At 45.8% G+C, this 17,519-nt stretch overlaps 1 pseudogene; it reads left to right on the plus strand.

The window, feature by feature from the left end:
• The first annotated feature begins 477 nt into the window (after positions 1–477).
• LOC143410727 (centromere protein N-like) overlaps positions 478–17,519 on the plus strand; it is a 59,038-nt pseudogene continuing 41,996 nt past the window's right edge.

The raw sequence follows: 17,519 nt of genomic DNA on the forward strand, positions 1-17,519 counted from the left end.
TGGATCCTCAGCACCACGTAAAAACAAATCAACAAAATAAGGATGTTTGTCCATCTACAACTAAAAATAAATAAATAAAGGATCCCTGAAGTCCTCACAAGCTGGCAGGACATACCCATGTAACAAAATGTAACTTAGAAAATGGAATAAATGTAGCCTTCTTAAAGGCAAACAGCAACATACAGTTCTCCCCAGTTTCTGATGAGGAAGATGTGGTTTGAGCAGCAGTATGGTTTAAAAAAAATAGGGTTAAAGCTAACTGTAAACTCACTGTTAGTCACCGTGATGTGTGCCCAAAACAAAACATTAATGCAGTGTTGGGGTTTCTAGAAAACCCCAAAAAGGAGAATAGTAATTCTCCTGGGCTTTGCATACTTGGTCCCAGCTCAGCACTGCCTTCTAAGGGCCCAGAGGCTTAAGAGTCTGTGTTCTAGGTGTGAAAATTGGATCCTTGGGTGCTATGGACCTTGGCGCAAGATGCAGACCCCTGAGACCAAAGGGAGAAGTGAGTCTTGGGAAGGCAGGATGTATTACAGATTTCCTATGATGGTTGAGCTGCCATGTAAAAAAAAAAAAAGATGAATCTGATTTCTTCAATCAGGTCAAGGTTTAAAATAAAATGCAACACACAGAGGAAAGAAAGGAGGAGGATATATATATATATCTATATACTATTATTCCTCAATATCTGCAGAGTACTGATTGCAGAACCTTGCAGATAATCAAAATCTAAGACCCTTATATAAAATGGCACAGTACTAGCATCTAAGCTAAGCACATCCTCTGGATGACTTATACCTGATATAATGTAAATGCTATGTCAATAGTCGTTTTACCCTTTTATTTCAGGAATAATTAGAATAATTACAAGTTAAAAATACTCTGTACATGTTTAGTACAGGTGAGGGTTTTTTCTTTTTTCAAACATTTTTAATACTCAGTTGGTTGGACCCATGGATGCAGAACCCTCAGACACGGAAGGCCAACTGAATGACAGTTGCCCATTAATGGGTTTGTACCCTTGCTAATTTGTTGATGTCTGCCAAGGCAGATGTCCCTCCCAGTTTTAGGATAAGAAAAAGTGACCCAATAAAGCCAGCCAGCCTAGGGCCTCCTTTCTTAAGTGGCAGAGCCTGGACCAGAACTCAGATTTCCCATCTTACCCCCACATCATACAAAACCTAAGTCTTCAGGTCGCCCACACCTCTGTCTCTGTGCCCAAGAAGCGCTCAGAGGAACCAACTTTCCAGAATTCTGATAGAACATTAACTGCTCACTGTAAGCTCATCAGCATCTAGCCATGTGGCCCTGGAAGAAATGTGGGCTTTCAATACTATTAATTGGTGTGGTAATGTCGTAGGCATAGAGCTTTCTTAAGGCATCTCATAGGATACATTTAAGAAATAACCCAAAACAATTGGTGGTTCAAAGAAGACTCAGTACTTTTCTTTTTTAAAAAAATCCAAAAGCACGAACACAGGTCTAACAGCACAGGTGTTGTCCTGTGCATCCATCACCTCTGTAGAAGCAACACAAACATCCCTTGAACAAACATCTCCACCTGCCAGCCTCCAATCTGCCACTCGTTGCAAATGCAGTCTACACCAAAAACTTGCTTCATGTAAACAAACACCGAAAACATCCAACTTGACAATGCCCCCATTTGTACACTGCAGCAATCAGCCTTCACTTTAACAAGACCTGGATAAAACACCAATTTAGATGCCCTGTCAAGCGAACAGGACACCACCTGTGTCTTGAAAGACATGGGAAGATGAAAAATACATGGGAAACCCCTCAGGGTTTAAAACTGCAATTGAAAAAAATACTTTAAGGAATCACTAGAAACTCCTCAAACAAGTCAAGAGACCTAAAGAAAAATAATATTTAAAAAAATACCTACATTTATGGCTTATGATGAAACTGGTACAATTGCCAATGAACTCAACACTGGCTTCCTGAAGAACAACTTAGTTAAATATAAAATAACTTACATGTTGACCTGGTCCTCCACCTGGGGGAAACATACTGCACAGAGGGTGTGGGTCATTTGCATGAAGATGTCCACACCTGTACCACTGATCATAGTGAAATCATGAGAACCCAGACAAAGTGCTCAGGGAAATTCTCAGAGGAAAAGCTAAGCAATACCAATCATGATATACTATGAAAAGAATATGGGGAATAGTTGCACATGAAAAGATTTATATAAAAATGTAAAGTGACAGAGAATGGAATTTACATACTTATTATAACTACAAATACAATCTATATTTAAAGTTACATGCAATTGAAAGATCTTAGTTCTCTTACTGTTATACTGGTTAAATATATTTTAAAAAAATGTACAGTCTGTTCCCAAGGATAAAGTTGTCCCCCTTTCCTGTGCATCTGCCTCTAGAGCCTTTTCTTGTGGTCTGATTTCCTGTGCTCTTCATGCAGCCCATGGAGAGGGTGGCCAATGTTCTTGCCACAAAGCTAGACTAGAGAGCACATATGGCACCTACAATGGAAATTTCTGGATCCTATCAAAAAAATCAGGTTTGTGGTAAACAATGCAGAGACATCTCAGTGAAATTTGGCAGGAGAGACTGAGACCACAGGAGTTATCCCTGATTCTAAATAGTGTGTCAGGAACCCATAGTGTCTTGCAAGGTTTCAAAATTCCTTCCTACACTGCGACTGTGGGTCGCTCTCCAGCCCTCATACATTAGCCCCACCTGGGCCCTTCTCTCACCCCTCCCTGCTGTCAAAGGTCTCACTTCTGAGAAATTATACAGAGCGCTTTCCTTGCCCTGCACCAGCCTAGCACTTCACCTGCACCATGAGTCCATTCTGTCCTAATAACAGCTCAACAGGGAGGTACTGGTATCCCCTGTCTCATCCATGGGGCAACTGAGGCTGAGCAGATTACTCCCAAGGTCACACAGCAAGTGGAGAGCAGAAATGGGACTCCAATGGAGTTGGACAGGGCTCCAGAGGAGGGCACTTTGCCGCCCCGACCCGCAGTGATGAAGGGCCTGGCAGTAAGCCAGAGTCCAGGCCTCTTCACCCAGGAGGACTTGCCCCACAGCACACCCAGAAAAGTGCCCTGGAGGCTCTGGATTCTAAACTTTCCAGGTTAGAAACATAACCTGGACAAGCACTATACATCCCTCCCCCTAACCACATGATCAGTGTGTCACCGGGGGAGGTGAAGTTCGGACCTCCCAGGCCTGAGCTCCATACTGGAGTGCAGACCTGTGTGGATGGGCTCAGCATTCTCTATTTGTGATTTTAAAAAACATTTTTTGACAGTCTCGCTATGTTGCACAGGCTGACCTTAAACCCCTAGATTCAAGCAATTCTTACTGCCTCCCATGTGGTGAGACTATTGCCATGTGCCATCAAGCCTGGTTTTGATTCTTAATAGTTTTTAATTAATTTTTTTTAAAAAAATGTGGTAATGGAGATTGAAACCAAGGTTTCTCTACCACTGAACTACATCCCCCAGCCCTTTTTAATTTATATTTGGAGACAGGATCTCGCTAAGTTGCTCCTGCCTCAGTCCCCCAAGTAGCTGGGATTACAGGTATGCACCACCATGCCCAAGTTTATTTTTTTAAAAAAATTAGTTGAAATTATATGTCCAATTATACGTACAATGTGTAATATTTTGCTATACATATACATAGTGAACTGATAATTGTGATAAAGGTTGTTAACATATTCATCTCTCCATATAGTTACTGTGTGTGTGTGTATGTGTGTGTGTGTGTGTGTGTGTGAACATGTTAGATCCACTCTCAGCAGATATCCAGTACATAATACAGTGTGATTAATCACAGTACATTAGACCTCTAGGGCTTACAAATTCTGTGTCCTAGAAGTTCTATCTCCTTTGACAACCATCTCCCCATTTTCCAGGGGGTGATGATAAATGCCTGCCCAATGAGAGTGAGGAGCTACTGCTCTAGTCCTTGCCTCACTGGTGAGAACCGAGTTTGAGAGATTAAGTGGTGCAGTCTTTCAGCTGGAACTGGGGTCTCCCAGTTCCCAGGTGGCAGACCCCTCACTGTGCATCCCTTCCTTTGAACCACACGTTCAGTGTGCAGGGTGGTGTCCACACCAAGCTTGGTGTTGCAACAGATCTTAATGGGTTATAATTGGTAAATGCCTGTGTGTCTCTGGACCTTTTATTTCAGAGTACAGTGCTGGTTTCTATTTTAGTTTCTTCTTGTTACCCAAGCCCTTTATTGGGAAATGGGCAGAAAGAGAAAAAAGCAGTTTCAATTGTTCACAGCTTAGAAAATTTGGGGGAACTTTGGTCTTCTGAAACTCCAGCCATGAAAGTTCCAAGTGGAGAGTCTGGGTGTAGAGCCAAGAAACCTCCCAGCACAAAGCTCTTCTCCAGCAACTTTCCCACCATTGCTCAGGCTGATTAGTAGTTTTCCTCTCTGATTAGAGAGTGAAATAAAAGAGAAAACCTCATTGACACTCTCCTGAATGCGAACAGTAGAAAGACAACTCTTGGGGTTTTAAGAGTTATAGAAGAAAATGATCACATGGACCCAGAGCCAGGCATAAAAGTTTCAACTTGGGAGAGGGCTGGGCAGAAAAGAACCAACCCTTAGACTTGCCTGTGGACCACAATTTGTGTAGCAAGACCCTGAGAATGGGAGGTTGTGAACAGATACCTTAGCATTCCAAAAAAAAAAAAAAAAAAATAGAAGCAACATCATGTTTTTGCCATAGTACCATCTCACCTGGGTACAAAGCCTCATTAATAATTAAGTAATTAATAAGCAGATGGTTCAATTTAAGTAATTCATATTCAATTAAAGGAATATGCAAACTCCAAATGTTATAGGCACAGTCACTATACAAATGTGCTTCCACGGTGTTATGGTTTAAATATCAAGCGTTCCCCAAAGACTTGTGAGTTGAGGGCTTGGAACCCAGTGCAGTAATGTTCAGAGGTGGGATATTTTTGGAAGTTATTGGAACATGACCTCATTAGTGAATTAATCCATTGATAGCTGGAAGGATCCCGGGAGGTGGAGGAGGCTGTGGGAGGTAGAACCTGGTGGAGGGAGTGTTTCCTTGGGGACATGTCCTTGGGGACTACACCTCGTCCCTGAGTCTTACCCCTTCTCTTCTGTTTCTGCCTGCTTCCCAGCTGCCATGAGCTGAGCAGCTTTCCTGTGCTGCAGCCTTCCACCATCATGTTCTAGTTCACCTCAGGCCCAAAGCAATGGAGCCAGCAATCATGGACTGAAACCTCCGAAACTGTGAGCCAAATAAATTCTTCCTCCTTTAACTTGTTTTTCTCGAGTTCTTGTCACAGAGACAAAAAGCTGACAATATGCATATTTACAATTCAGTTTTATAGTAAGAAGAAATAGAGAAATTAAAGCAGTTGTAGTAGAGAGGAAATTAAATTTTTCTCATCAACGCTGGCTTGGTTTCAATGGTGAAGGATCACTTTAGCTCTCTTTTAGATAAGTTTGACCCAAGTCTGGAAATAATGAGGGTCCTAGGCCCTACTTCCAGCCCCCAAGCAGTTGCATTTGCTCTGCAGCCAAGCTGGGGACAGAGCAGTCAGAATCATGGGTTTTATCTGTCAAAGTCATGAATTCAGCTCACATCAGATATAAGCTGGTGTTTGGTGTCACGGTCCCTGGCCTTTCTTCCTTCAGCTCTCATTCATTGAGGTTTCTGAAGAACACAGGAGGTCAGAAAAAAACCCACATCACAGCTCTACAGTCTGAAGGCCAGAGGGAGAGAACAGAGACCAGAGGCTCAGGGGACTGCATGTGGGTCGCCTTCCAGGGCAGACAAGGTTGGCGGAGCAAGCAGAAGAAAGTGGGGGGTTGGGCGGATGTATGTCCACATCCAGGTGTTAGAGAACCACCAAAGGGAGTAAGCTCTCTTTCTGCTGACTGGGAATTTTCTAGTATGTGCCCCCCCCCACACACACACACAGTCATGAAAATGATAAGAGTTTACATTCTTTGGAATCACATCCAACTGACAATCCAGAAAGATACTCAGATAACTTTGGCAAGACATCACATTTGTCCATCTGCTGGAACTCAGTTTTTCTCATCTCAGAATTGAGGAGATTAGCCAAGAGAAAAAAGACTTGAAGGGGTAGTTAGGAAAGGAAAGATGTACGATACTGGGATATAGAGAAGGGGGAAAAAACGAAGATTGTGAGCTCCTCGAGAGTGGGAACTGGAGCTTCAAGGGGTTCCAGGTGATATGTTTTACTTCCTTTGTTCACAGATGAGACTGAAGCTGAGATGCTAAGTGACTTCCAAAGGCACAAAGCTGAGGCCTTAGGGAACAGAGTAGGGGTCCTCTGCTGCCATAGGAAAAAGGACCTCTGATCTTGTCAGGAGGCCCACCTTCTCAAGTATGCCCCTGGTGGCTACTGGAGACCATGTGAGCCCTCGGGGCTGACTGTACAGATGATCCTAGGTACAGAGTTAAACAGAAGAGGGCTGTTTTCCAGAAGCTTCTCTACCACATCCAGCATCTCTCTACCCAGCCCTGCCCTCATGGAAAGGCTTCTTCTGGCCTGAGCCAATGTGCTCCCTGCCCAGGCCCTGAGTCTTCATCTAATGGTGACCTCAATACAAATGCTCTCCCTCTCACACATTGCTTATGGTAGCTTCCCTCCTCCCTCCCCTCTCTGGAGATGATGCTGGCCCTTTATAGGGAGGAGATACTAGCTCAGAAAGGGCTAAGACCTACACTCAACTGGAGCCAGAAACTGAGCAAGAAGAAGCCTCTCAGGCTCTGCTTAGGGAGAGACTCTAGATAGGGAAAGTTCCACCGTTCTGGGTATGGAGGAAACTCATCAGTCAGCTCCTCTGAGACAATCCTGGTGCCTCCCCAAATCTCAGTGTGCTTGTCCACTGAGGTTGGGCATGTGAAACTGTCTGTCCTAAAACTGTTGTGACGATTAGCAATACTCATGTATATAAAGCACTTAATTGTAAACTACACGTCTCCAATGCCAGCTACTGGTCATGATCACAGATCCTCGGGTTCCTTCAAGAATCTGCATAAATGATTTGGACAGAGGGATCCAACTTGTTGAGAACAGCCATCTATTCCACTGCTGGACCATTTTCAGTGCCAGAGAGGTCTTCATGACAATGTGTTGAAGGAATTTTCCACAACTTCCAGCACAGGCTGCCTTGGAGTGCAGGGTCTGAGTCTGGCCCTCCATGCTCTGGCTCTGCACAGCCAGTCTTTGTTTCTAAACACAAAACTATAGAAAGCACAAAGGTTTGGGGTTCACAGATCTTTCTGTACCAGGACCATCTGCTATTCATATGCATTTTAGTCCCAACCTCAAGATACCTGTAGGCATCAGTTTTGATGAGATCTGGTGACATCAGTGACGACAGCTAGAAGCTTTGAAAGGCCACTCCCATGAGGGACCAGGAAGACAGCCATGCCTGGTGGCCCTGCCCACATTTGCCCAGCCTGAACCTGTCCTGTAGTTCCTCCTCTCTTGGCCTAGGTCTTGGGGTCTCGGGATTTGGGTGCTCAATCAGCCTTGAAGTTCGCGTGCCCTGATTCTTACCCATGGCCTTGCAGCCCATATGTGTGGCTCCTGTCTGGTGCTCTGTTCACTCTGAACTCTGTTCCCTGCTCATCCTCCAGCTGAGGTAGCAACCACATCCACCTCATGCCCACAGCACTGGCTGAGCAGAATAACCTCCCACTCTGTATTCTATTCTTGGCTGTCAACATCGCCATCATTTGTCAAGTGTCTAATTGCCTGGCTGTGTGCCAGGTGAGGGTAAGGAAGATCCAGAGCACAGGCTTCCCTGCTCACCGCTGCAGCCCACTGCCCTTCTGGGAAAAAAGAGGTCATGTGGGCAAACGCTGCACCAGATGTCCATGTGAATAGGCACACCTTACGTACAATGGGCATCCCCAGTTCATTGCTCAGGGAGAAAGGGGCTGCTGCAGGGCAGAGGAAGAGCAATGCCCCAGGGGCAGGAGTTCTGCTTCTCAGCCCTTGGGGCCTAGTGGCTTGTGACCTTCAAGCATAGCTTCCTCTGTCCAGCCCTCTCTGTGGTTCAGCGGTGATGATTTACCCATGTAGAGTAGCCCAGATCAAAGGATCTCAGAGAGCATCTGGTCTGCTGGTTTCCAGAGTTCAGATGTTTCTTGGTTAAAATCATTAGAAACACATAACTACCCTAGACGTACCGGTCAGAATAAATGTGTGGGGAAAAGGATCTTCATTTCAGCAGAAGCAGTTGATTCAGGGCTCAGCTGTGACTGGATCGAGGTCTCATCCCAGGCTGCATCCAGGCTCTAAGACTTTGGGTTCTAAGAATTCCCTGTGTGTCCAGACCAGGTTTAGAGTTAGGGCAGCATCACTAGTCTGGCAGGGTCTGCCCTACAGCCCCTACCTTCCTATTGCCCACATCTTCCTAGTGCCCCACGGAGCTGCAATACTGCTGTTGGGAGGCATTTCTGAGCCTCTATATCACAGTGTCCATGCACTCCCATAACTGAGGACCCCATGCCTGCTCCCTCCAGTGCCTTCCAACCTCATGGAATGCTGGGAAAGCCTTGAGTTCCAGGTACCTGGTTTAATTAACCATGAAACTTTGAACAGAGTGGTTCAAATCTCTCCTGGGCTCAGGTCTCTTTGAAGAGGAAGTAAGACTGGACTCTCAGGTCACTTCTGGCTCAATATCCACCTACCCTAAGCACCCCAGCTAGGTATCAGGCAACTGGGGAAAACCCCTGTTCCCCAGAGCCTGCTGAAATCACCCACTCCAGCCAATCCTAAACCTACTCACCCTGCTGTACCTGTTCTTTCCCATGGAAACTGCAATAAATGCTCCTTCAGCCTCCTGACCTGCACAGGGTCCCTGCATGACCTGTATGGCTCCTATTACTAGGAATCTGTAAGTACAGACTTCCTCCTTCATGACATTGTGTCTGCATACCCAAGTCTTGTAGCATCTGATTGAAAGTAATCCTAGACATTCTAGGCTTTTACACAGTCTGTTTTGGGTTTCCAAATACCTTCCAGTTTACCTCTTGTGTGCTCTGCAAAATTTTCAGAGTTTATGCATTCATGAAAAACGTTTGGAACCCCCCCACCCCTAGCAGCCTGCAGACTAACAATGAAGCCCTCTCTAGCCCCTGATGCCCGTCAGCCTGGGCCTTCACTGCCTTCTGTCCCAGCCTTTCTCCCTCCAGCACAAACCTGCCTTCTCTTAGCTGGTGGGTGGATATCTGTCCTCTTAAATCCCTTTTCAATGTGACATTTCTTCAAATCTTTAAAAGCTGTAGCCTTGAGCTCTCTGGAAGGTTTTCCTGTCCCACGTCACACTCCCTGTTCCCTGAGGTGCTCAGAAGTGAGGTGGCATGATTTTCACTATTCTATAGCTCTAGAAGATTTGATCTCAAGGCCCATCTCTCCTGCTTCTAATCTCAAGGAGAATTAAAGACACCGTACCTGAAATGACACCCAATTATCAAGCACCTTTTATGTGTCAGGCATGGTACTAATCAATGCCTATATGCTTTCTTGGGTAATCCACATAACAGCAGAACTTACAAGCCTCCTCAGGACAGAACTGTGACAGAAGCTGTAACCCACATGGTGCAGAAAAGGTGCTCAGAAACGTGATGCATTGAGTTAAATAATGTGCTGTTCTTTTAAACTATTAATATCCTCATATTACAGATGGAGAAATGTACTCCCAGAGAAACTAAATAACTAGTGTAAGGTCTCAGGCCATAGGGCTCAGAAATGGTGGAATTGAGATATGCTCCCAAATTCACTTGAATTTAGAACCTTTCTTCTTTCTTTCTTTCTTTCTTTCTTTCTTTCTTTCTTTCTTTCTTTCTTTCTTTCTCTTTCTTTCTTTCTTTCTTTCTTTCTTTCTTTCTTTCTCTTTCTTTCTTTCTTTTAGTTATAAATCACAGTAGAGTACACCTTGATATAATTCTATAAGTATGGAATATATCTTATTCTAATTAGGACTCTATAGTCTTGTGGATATACAAAATGATGAAATCCACTGTGGTGTATTCATATATGTACATAGGAAAGTTATGTCACATTCATTCTACTGTCTTTCCTTTTCTGATTCCCTCCTCCCACCCTTTCCTTAATTTCCCTTTAACTAATCCACAAAAGTTCCATTTTTCTCCTCCCCACTTTATTATGGATTAGCTTCCAAATATCAGAGAAAACATTCAACCTTTGTTTTTTTGGGGATTGGCTTATTTCATTTAGCATGATAGTCTCCAGATTCATCCATTTAACAGCAAATGTCATAAAGTCATTCTTCTTTATGGCTGAGTAATGCCCCATAGTGTATATATGCCACATTTTCTTTATCCAATTATCTGTTGAAGGGCACCTTGCTTGGCTCCGTAGCTTACCTATTGTGAATTGTGCTCTTATAAACTTTGATGTGGCTGTGTCACTGTAGTATGCTGATTTTAAATCCTTTGGATACATGCTGAAGAGTGGGATAACTGGGTCAAATGGTGGTTCTATTCCTAGTTTTTTGAGGAATCTCCATCTGCCTTCCAGAGTGGCAGGAGCCACATTCTTATCTTGACATTTTCCTCCCACTCTACATGCAAGAGTCACTCTCATTTCCACTGACATTGAAATTCACACCTATGACCCTCCTAGGTGATGGAAATGCCTAGAGTGTGGCCCTTTGCAGCTTGGGAAGCCATGGCCACCTCCAGACAGACCGCTCTGCTATGAGCTATCCACTGAGGTTTCTAAAGGCTCATTTAGAAGTCCAACCACAGTTTTCATCTTTAAAAATAAAACAAAACCATGAGAGGAAATCCACTGCACAAGTCCAAGCTGCCCCCTTTACTCAGAGTTGCATTTGCTAGCAGAGGACCCAGGCCACCTGACGCTCAGGACGAGAAGTGAGACCACACAGCAAGAGGAGGCTGATCACTCCGGGGGAGGGACAAGGGTCTGAAGCCCCATGTCCAGGGTCCAGGATTAACAACTCCTGTGCTCTCAAGCTGCCTGTGGGGAAAGCCACAGGGCAGGATAGCAGAGAAGGGACAGGGAATGAGTGGAGTTGGGCAAAACTCACCAAAGAAAAAACACATTGAGCACAGGGGCAAAGGACCCTGGGACCAACGCAGAGGTGAGAGGCTCACATGTCCCCACAGGCTTCCAGACCCAGTTGCTCTAGAAGGTGCTAGAAGATGACAAATGACTTGGCTTCAGATGAGTCTACACACAAGTCTATTCCTTTGCTTGTTCATGACGAGAACCTCTCACTCTAGGTTCAAGAAAGCATTCCTAATTTCCCTGGGAGCCATTTCAGTCCATAAATTCACTGGGTAAGCAAAACAGCTTTGTCTGAGACAAACAATAGTCTGGTTTATCTTTCTGTCCCCTGCAGCTCCCTTTTCAAGGACTTTTACAACACAGTTGTGCTGATAAAGACAGAGGGAGGCCCAAGGAAAGCCTGTGTGGCCAGGTGTTATGGCCCTATCTGACCTCTCAGGAGCCCTGAGAACCTGAGCACAGCAGTCCCAGGAGGGGACCTCAGTTGCCTCAATGCAGCAGGAAGTGGCTGTGTCAGCTTTTACATTCTTCCATTTAAGTCCTTAGTACAAGATGAGCATCTCAGTCTGAAAACCCAAAATCTGAAATACTCTAAAATCCAAAACCTTTTGAGGATGGACACGACACCACAAGTTAAAAATTCTACATCCAATCCCATGTGACAGGTCACAGTCTAAATGCAGATGCATTCAAACATTGTCTCAGATTACCCTCGGACTATGAGTATAAGGTATACATGGAACATAAATAAATTTCACCTGTGGACTAGGGTCTCATCCTCAAGATCTCTTCTTATTTATGCATAAACATTCCAAAATCTGAAATACTTTTGGCATCCAAGCATTTCAGAGAAGGGACCACTCAATCTGTATATGAATCTTTGTGTCACTTGACATGGAGTCTTTGCAGGTAGACATGCCTTGAGCCTCTGAGCCCAGGACACAGCCTGGCCATAGCAGGGTTCCCTATATGCCTATGAAGGACCTCTATGGTTATAAGATGGTAGAAGAAGAGCTGTAGGGCAGGGAGTGTGGAGGAAGGGGTATTAGGGCAAGACCTTTAAGAAGAGGGAAGAGGAGGTTGGGAAGATTTTGGGATGAGCAAAAACACAAAGAGGACATGAGGTTCCTTTCTTCTTTTATCCCCATGTCGCAGTTCTTTTTATTCTGGGAAGCAACCAGCTGCAGCTCCAAAATAGATATGCCGAGAAAGGGCTCTAATGACAGAGAATGCTTGTGTAGGAACCAAGCTCGGAACAACCCTTTCCAAGGGATGGGAGCACAGAATGGCCAGGAGAGGTGAGATGCTACTGAGAGCTCTTTCTACTCCCGCCAGCCCTTCCCCACTTTCTCTACTCAAGGAAGTCCTGGTTTATCTTTCCAGAGCTCTAGGAAGCAAAGTCACTCCCAGAACACAGGAAGCCTGGCCAGCTTGTACCTCACAGGGACACCTTGGCCACGCGGGACAGGTGATGTCTCCACAGACCTCAATCTGCTTTCCAAGCAACTTTTCTGAGAGCAGGAGAGAAGATGGTTTGTGAAGCACCTGAGTTAATAGTTTATGTGTGTTGAGTGCACAAGAAAACACAACAGATGGAGTTCAACAGGAGAGGCTTTTTCAAGAGTATTACTAAGAAGCCAAGACTTGCTGGGGTGTGGGTATTGAACTCCAACCACAGAGGAGCAGCTGGGGACTTATAGCCAAGGGCACAGAGACAAAACCAGGATGGACAGTTACTAAGAGGACCTTAGTTAAGCATCAATGATAGCAGGGTGAACATGGTTTAGCAGGTCAAGGATGAGGCCTGGTCAAGTAGAGGAAGTTTGGCCATGGAGGGCATCCTCATCAGTGGAAGGGAAGTAGAGAGAGCAGTGTGTTTGGGGACATAGCTCTTTCCCTTCCTCACACCACATGAGCATCAGCTCTAATGAGTCCCTATCTGTCATACAGTCACCCTGCAGCTGAGGGAAAGAATGGCCCAAGGCTATGTGGCAGGTTAAAACAAGGGCAGCCTAGGCTTGCCAACCTGGGCCCAGAGCAGGCTCAGCCTGGCCTGAGTCCTCAGCATTCTATTCTGTAGGGGCTGCTTTTTCTTCTGGCTCTCGATGAGGAATCCAAGACCCTGACAGGAGTTTCCCCTGCAACACATTCTGTACTTGCAGGGGCCTGACTTAGGGTGCCTAGAGGGAGAGAGTGTCTTCTTGGGGGCCCACAGCCTATCTCCCTGGTGAAATGGATACTTGACTGGATGGACCCATCTGGGAAGGCCCAGACACTTCCACAACTAGATTGTTCAGCCCCTCCTGGGCCCCAGCGGGTCATGAGGGTCCAGGAGCTATCCTGACATAGCACCTGGGACTTTTCCTTTAATGGTCTATAAAATCTGCCTCCCTAAGTCCGTTAAAGAATCTCTCAGGCTGAGGTTGCTGGGCAACTCCTCAAACCAGAAAGCCACTTGGTTCTGGCTCATGGAATAGATGAGCATGAACATTTTTTCTACATGAATCCATTCAAATAAATTTGTGCACGTGTGTGTCTGTGTGCATGTGTGTGTGTGCATGTGGGCATAAAATTATTAATTGGTAAAAGTCAAGATTTAAAATACATCATACAGTCTGCTGCCCTATTTTGGCATTTCTTTTTCTTCTTTTATAACCCAGAGAGCCTCTAAAAATGGAAGTAGTCCAGTCCTTTCTGGAACTTTCTGTTCTCAGCACTCTCTACCTCCTCAAATTGAGCTTGCAAATGCCAGGCAAGCAGAGGATGGCCTCCCTCCCTCCTGTTCTCTCCTCTCCAATCTGTTTCTCAGGCTGCCTGTCTGCTTCCCTTTGTACATATCCCACCCCTGTCCCTGCCCATTAGTGCCTGCACTTGTCACACACAAACATGAACACCCATGACATACTGGGAGCAGAAACCTCAGACCCGGTCCTCTCCCACCCTCTACTCTGTGTTCTCTGTTTCACATGAGACTTCCTGTATTCTCAGGGGACATAGTTCAGTCCCAGGAAATTTGCATGTTGCAAAGACTGACCTGCACAGAACCCCTGCTCAGGAAATATCTGCCTGGAAATGGGAGGTTAGCTGGTAGGGGAGAACTCAGTGCACTAGAAGCCATTGCCAGGCCCAGATGCCTGCTCTCATCCTGGCCTCTGACCCTGTTGGATTTGGGGCAGAGCAGGATCTGGCTGGTGGAAAAACTTCCCAGATTTGATTGGGTGAAGGCTGGCCTACCACCACAAGAACCACCAGCACTCAAATCTGGAAGCTGGACATTGCTGGGGAGACTGTGCTGTCCACACAGGAGACAAATTAGGTTAGCATAAAAGGAAGTGGAGAAGCTATCCATACCCCTGCCCCACAGAAGGAGCTGCTATCCCTGGGATGAAGAGATGGAGGAGGGGGGTGTGAGGAATGCTGAGGAGGCTGGAGCCAGGGAAGCTGAACTAACTCTCAGGTTGGGTATGGGATGGAGTCACTCCAAGCTCTGTGTCACTCGAAGACCAGAGAGCTATGAGTCACCTCTTGGGTTTTCAGATTTCCTGCCAATCACAGGAAGTAGAGTATCAGGTGGGTCATGTCCTATTTGACAAAGAAAAGTGGAGTATCAGATAGGTCATGTCCTATTAGACAAAGAAGCTTGATTGGACCAGGGTGTATGTGGCAGAGGAGCGAAGTCACAAAAGGCAGGCCAGCCAGATTCCAATGTCTCAGTGTCAACGGAAATGCACAGAAACAAGGCATGATGGCCAGGCATGGTGGTGCATGCCTGTAGTCCCAGCAACTCGGGAGGCCAAGGCAGAAATACTGTAAATTCAAGGCCAGCCTCAACAAGCCTTAGTGAGGTTCTAAGCAATTTAGTGAGACCCTGTTTCAAAATAAAAAATAAAAAGGGCTTGGGATGTGGCTCAGTGGTTAAGTACCTCTGGTTCAAGCCCCAAGAAAAAAAGAAAAAGGAACAAGGTATGACGCGTGTCATTTGGTGTCCTTCCCCAGGACTGTAAGCATTAATCCCTCATCATCTTGCTCCATATTCCAATCCTGAGGTTCAGGTTGGAGGGAGGAAGGCAGATTACCAAGCAAGTTGTCCCCATCATCAGGGTCATCTCAAGCTTTTCTAGTTTTAAGCTGTGGGCCTGTTGTGTCTAGGAGCGGACACAGGCTATTGATAATAATAACTTTAAGGTAATAAACATTTATTTTATACTTTTTTAAATGTGCCAATGACAAATATTATTAATATAGTTATTTCTCAAAGCAAAGCAAAGAGATAGGTACTATTGTTTTCCAGCCATGATGCACATGGGGAAAGTGAGGCATGGACAGATCAAAGGGACTTTCTCAATATCACAGAGCTATGAAATGGCAGATCTGGCTCTTCTGTCCTTAACTGGCACACAATACCATCTCTGAAAGAGACATATGGCATCTACCTTGGATCATGAGGAAAGCAAGCAGGTCTTCGGTAGGTCCCTGTTCTTGCTAATTGTTTCTTTTCCAACAGCAACAACAACAATGACCAAAAAGCTGCCAAGGTTAAGTGACCTGTCTCCTCCTGCCTTCCCTTGGCTGGACTGGGGATGAACTGCAGAGATTGAGATTACAATCAATTCAACAAACACTCTTGAGTATCTACCTGGTGGGTGGACAAGAGAGAATACAAAGACCAGGAAAGAATGACCCAGAAACCAACATGGAGGTGGGCAGACTTTTCCACCAGATAATGCCACTTGGCAGTGTGGAAAGTACAAGAGAGATACAGATTATGCAGGGGGCTGTGCAAGTGCAAGCAGTTAATCTTACATCATGGAGAGTGGCACTACTTGAGCCCAGCCTTTCAGGGCGGACGGCCTCGTAAAGAAGAGGAGCAGGGTGGCAAAGCTGTTAGCAAAACTCAGAGTGAATGGGGACAAAGCAGCAGAAAACTCTGGACTTGCTAACAATTTAGTCAAAAGTGACAGGGTTTACAAAGGTAATGGTGACTCTACCCACAGTAAGGAATGGACTTGCAGGAAAAGACCCTTGGGGCAACATCTTGGTGGCCCATGCATTGATTTTAGCAAGAATAGAGTCTCACCAAGAATGGGGACAACACTGAAGAGAAAGAAGGGACAGGTTGGGGGAGATTCCCAAGATGGAATCTACAGGAATTCATAGCTGACTGGAAGAGAAGCATCAGCCAATGAGAGGGACCAAGTTTAGGCCAGTCATCAAGTCAGGTGAGAATTTGGTCTAAAAAGTTCTGTTTGGGGCTGGGTCCATGCATGGAAGGGCAGAGAAAGTGGGGAAGTCAATAGTGCTCCCTTAGCTCAAGAATTCATGGCAAAACTCTCTTTGGTCCCTCTGGCCCTGAATGCAGCAGCTTGCTCCCCTCACCCCATCTCTCGCCTGTCCAGTGCTCCTTTCTGCAAGTCCACCTAACTGTGCCACCTCCGCCCTGAAGTCTTTCTTTACACCCACAGTAGGATAAGCTCTTTCACCCTTTATGGTACAATTTGCAGATACATTCACTCTGGGGCTACTGGTTTCTCAATAATTGGAAGAGTATGGGACATACTTCTAAGTCATATTTGGCATAGGACCTGGAAGATCCAGAGGAGTCTATCATTCACTAGTGAGTGTGGAGCTGAATGGGCTTTGCTCAAGACCCTGAGCTGTGCTCTGCAGGTACACGGGACCCTCCTTGGATGCTCACTTCTAGCTCCTGTTGGCAGCTGGCAGCATAGATAGAGCATCCTGGGGGGCAGGTCACAACTCCACCCCTGGACAGCCATGTCACAAGCCCTTTGCCAATGGTTCCAGGCTGGGCTTCCTCCCCTGTAACAAGGCAATAATAATGCAGCTGTTTAGGAGTCATGAGGATTGAAAGCCAGCTGGATGCATATGGGCCGTATGGAGAGCGCCAGGCCCCAGGACACTTGGCAGCTTGCAAGCACCTGGCTGTTCTGCATGTAGGAGCATGTTGGGAGCAGCAACCACCAGGCTCTCTAATCTTAGCTCTGCAGTGGCCTGGATATTTCCTCACTTCCTCCTCTTCAGCGCAAGGGAGAGTAATCGTGACCCACAGGACCGGGGGTGGTGAAACTACCGGTTAGAATTTACACATCCATGTCCCAGAGATGCTAAGTGACCGTACCAGCTCAGCACAGGGCAGACATCCTTGGGGCTTCATCCAAGAGTCATCACATAATAACCCACCCTAGATATAGGCCTGGTGATACCTTGGCCTCTGCCTCGCTCAGAAGAGGAAGTCTGTGATGGGAAAGGCAGGGATTGGATACAGGGCTCTGCTAGATCCCAATCAGAGTCACAGAGGCTCAGAGTGGAGAGGGCTATCAGAGGTCACCCTGGCCTCACTTGAGCCCAGCACAGATAGAAATTTCCTCTTGGCCACTTTCTGCTTGAATTCTTTTGGTAACAAAGGGGACTCACTATC

This window comes from Callospermophilus lateralis, chromosome 11 (assembly GCF_048772815.1).
Source record: "Callospermophilus lateralis isolate mCalLat2 chromosome 11, mCalLat2.hap1, whole genome shotgun sequence".
Taxonomy (NCBI): Eukaryota; Metazoa; Chordata; class Mammalia; order Rodentia; family Sciuridae; genus Callospermophilus; species Callospermophilus lateralis.